We start from the raw sequence: 4,286 nt of genomic DNA on the forward strand, positions 1-4,286 counted from the left end.
TATCTCACAACTAAATATGTTGCCCATATTTTGCCGGTTATTAGGGCACTCATCACTGTACATCCTTGCTGATGTGACAATACCTCCTATCTGTTTTTTCATGAGTTTTGTATGAGAGATGGAAAAACATGTTTTAAGGTCACCTCCTGTGTTCATATGTAAGTTTTGACTTGTTTTGTAGTTCATAGATAGTTTAATTTACTACAAAACAAGTCAAAAAATATCATATGAAAACAGGAGGTGACCCTAAGACAAGTTTTTAGTCTCTCTTACAAAACCCATGAAAAAACAGATAGGATGTATTATTACATCACTGACGATATGTGGCCATACCAAATAATACATCCTTGATAAATATAAACATTTTTATTGAACAAAATCTTTTCATACATTTTTTCAATGCAATTTACTGATATTCCTAAATATTTCAAAAAGATGTGTCACATTTGCTTTGTAAACCTTTCTTTTGCCTTTCGTAGCCACATATTCCGTTTCCTTCATGGTTTTTTGTAGACCACTTCTCTCAGCTGATTCTAAAAAAAATAAAATAAATGGTAATTTTTCTATCCTTTACAATTAACAATCAGAAGAAATACTATTTACAGATAATGATATGCATAATAATAATAGGTTTGTTCTAGCATCAGTTTGAAACCATCAGCGAATAGTGGACCAGCGCGAGTAGAGGGGATCGCACTGGTGACTGTATTATGTTCTTTTACTGACCAACTGTTTGCTGATGGTTTTTGACTAGTTTGACTGTTTGCTAGAACAAACTTAATAATAATGAATATTTTGTATTTTGACAATGACATCTGATGTGGAAGTCAAAACATTAATAAAATTATTTTTTCAAGTTAACTTTCACATGCGCATCTTAAAATTGTACTTTTAATACTTATATCATAAATAACTATTAAAACTATCTTAAGAGGAAACAGTATCGATCAACAGGTAGCGAAAATGTGTTCCAAGATTGCGGCTGTAATTTTGAATATTTTTTCAAGATATTTGGCACACATATTCGTAATATAATAAAGAATGGCGGTACAGAGCCCAATTTGAAAAATATATTAATATGTGGAAATTACTTTGTAATTAAATACAATATAAAAAAACGAGCTTGTACCGCCATTAAGAAGAACAAAAAAATACAGTTTTTTTAAATACAACTTTTTTATCCGATTTTGTGTTATTTTGGAACTACTAAAATTTTTTATTTCATTGGTAGTTCCAAAATTACACAAAATCTAGGCATTGGATAAAAAAAGTTTATTTGAAGAAAGTGTATTTTTTTGTTCTTCTTAATGGCGGTACAGGCTCGTTTTTTAAATATCGTATAATTACAGAGTAATTTCCACATATTAATATATTTTTCAAATTGGGCTCTGTACCGCCATTCTTTATTATTTTACGAATACATGTGCCAAATGCCTCGAAAAAATATTCAAAATTACAGTGACAATCTTGGAACACGTTTTGGCTACCTGTTTATCGCTACTGTATTACCTTAAAACATTGTAATTTGCTAAACCAGTATATTTTACTCTACTACTACTCTACTAGCTACCTCATTTTCCACTGTTTCTAAAGACTTGTTTACATGGGTAGAGTTTTGAGGAGAGTAGAGTAGTGGTAGTACTCTACCAAAAATGGCTTGATACCATTCACATGAGGAGAGTACAAGTATAGTACTGATGCTAGTATAGTGAAACCGATTTTTGTATTTTTAAACACTCTTGATTATAAGTGCACCTTAAATTCTTAATTTTTTGCTGAAGCTCGTTTACTCCAAAGCCCCCTTTGCCATTCTTTCGACGATTTCATCCTCCGCAGCTTGCTGCAAACTTTTATTTCTGTAGTATACACTACCTAAATTCCATAAACACTGGCATTCGCCGTATTATAGCTCTACAAGTTTTAAAGTTTCATCTTCGGTGAACTTCATTTTCACTATTTACACAAAACACAATTCCAGCCAGAATGACAGCACCTCCATGTACTCTCCTACCTACTCTATTCTGCCATAATTGAGCGTGTTCCATGGGTAGAGTGTGCAGCTGAGTAGACATTTTGGCAGTAGTGGTGGTCATAGAGTAGTTACTTTGCCATAGGTTGCTAGTCACTCTACTTTAACTCCAACTATACACTCTACCAGCTATTCTACTGTGCTGAGCATTTTTACAGGTAGAGTTACTCTACTTCAAGTACTTGCATCATTACTCTACCCGTGTAAACAAGTCTTAAATCTACTGAATGAAAATCTACTTAATCTTAATCTACTCTTAATGAAAAATGTCTAAAATAATTTACCCACCTAGTATTATTGTAGAATTTAAGACAGTCCAGTGCCTTATAAATAATTTCAATATGAATATTTTTCCCTTTAATTCTCCTTTGATACCACTCCATTTTAGAGTTTGGGGAACTTATTTCATTGTGTTTATAGACCATATTTATTGAAGGAACCCAATCTGGAGATTGTTATTATCGATTAAGTCGGCTGGTTTTCCTATAAGATTAAAATGTTAACATCTTCAAAAATCATTACTGTTGCAATTGTAACTTACCAGATATAAAATGATTACAGCAGACAGGACAGGAAAATTTTCATTTCGCTAGTAAAACCTGTACATTGTATTGCATTTAACCATTGTTGTCTCTCAGATACCTTATTTAGTTCAGTTTAAAAGTGAACTTTATCTTGCATTTAACTATCACAATTACTTTGCATTTCACACTTCAAAACACAACACCAATGAAGCATATTATCTTTCTAAATTAATACTTCCAGAGAAAATGTTAAATTAATCTTTGTACAACACAAAATTACAAAGAAATACAACTAAAATTATCTAAAACTCATTAAGAACAGATAGAATAAGATTTATCTTTTACACCCAGTAGCCATATTGATTTAATTTTGAAAACGATTATATTATATTTAAATTTGGTAAATATAACTCCGCACGACCACGCAACTCGAAACACAAGTACGCAAACACGGTTGCGTGAAGCGTGGCTCGCAATCGTGAAATTTACGAGACTTGCTCGACCTGTAGATTCTTGTGCCTTTAACCGGTCCACCATTGAATTGTCTTCACGCGGTGTTGCCAATGTGTAATTTTTGTCGGATATTACCGGATTGTTCATTCGCGGCAAAATATTTTAATCACATGTTTGTGTGTTGAAGCCAAAAATGCCGAGACGTGTTTTAGATGTAGATAACTTTATATTTAATCTATATGCACATTTTACTATTGAGAAAACCAAAAGGTGACGTTTGCTACCAGTTTTGTCTGTTCATAAGCATGTGTATGACGCCCTAGCTATGTATTAGTGAAACAATACCAAAGTCAATTTTACAAAAAGCAAAAAAGGAGAAATAGTGAACAAAATGTCGCACAATACAAACCTTGCCGACACCCAAAGACTATATATAGTATTTTCACTACAAAAGCAATATTACGTAGGTCAAAATTTCTGACGTAAAAGCACTGTCAAAACATTAGATTGTGACTTTTCATCATGGCCACGTTAATATCATTACTTGTCAGATATTTTTCATAGAGGTATATATTGACATAGAGAGAGTGTCATTCAAAGCGACGTGACGACACCATCCTTTTTCTTTGGATTAGTGCTGTTTCACTCTTACGCATAGTAAGCTGCGACAGTTGTTCTCCTCTTCCGTCCCTATACTCACACCTTACTGTCATCTTAGTTTCTCGGTACAATGTGCTAGAAAGAGATAGCGCAAACCAGTCGAAGAGATCTTGTCAGGACGCGCGGAGTGAAGGCTCACTCTATGTTAATATATACTTCTATGATATTTTTCCTTGTTTTTGTTTACTATAAAAATAATATCTATGCTTCTTTTCATGAGCATTTTTCAGTGCGTCACAAATAGGGCTTTTCATTCACAGTCATTTGTTTCGAGCTTCTGTCATGTGTCACATAATATTAATATATCTACGTCATACATTATTGGTATATACCAATGATACAAACCAAAGACCTATGACGTAGATATATTAATATTATGTGACACATGACAGAAGCTCGAAACAAATGACAATCGATGAAATAAGGCCGTGATAATATACATTTTAGTGACATGGCATTTTAGTTAAATCTGACAGTTGTTACATTTTATTTGCAATTTGGCATAAAATCAAATCAATTGTGTTTATTGCATTTATAAAATGGTATTTATTTGTTATTTGTATAGTCTTATAAATTATTCAGATTATATTTGTAGATATATTATATAATTCGCAAATTAT

At 32.4% G+C, this 4,286-nt stretch overlaps 1 long non-coding RNA gene across 1 annotated transcript; it reads right to left on the bottom strand.

Annotated features, from left to right (window-relative positions):
* Positions 1-351: 351 nt before the first annotated feature.
* Positions 352-3,065, bottom strand: LOC126884406 (uncharacterized). The gene is made up of 3 exons (XR_007698013.1): positions 2,571-3,065; positions 2,318-2,512; positions 352-533 (listed from the first exon to the last, which is right to left on the bottom strand). It is a non-coding gene; the product is annotated as an uncharacterized LOC126884406 (long non-coding RNA).
* Positions 3,066-4,286: the final 1,221 nt, after the last annotated feature.

This window comes from Diabrotica virgifera, chromosome 5, assembly GCF_917563875.1.
Source record: "Diabrotica virgifera virgifera chromosome 5, PGI_DIABVI_V3a".
In the NCBI taxonomy this organism is placed as follows: Eukaryota; Metazoa; Arthropoda; class Insecta; order Coleoptera; family Chrysomelidae; genus Diabrotica; species Diabrotica virgifera.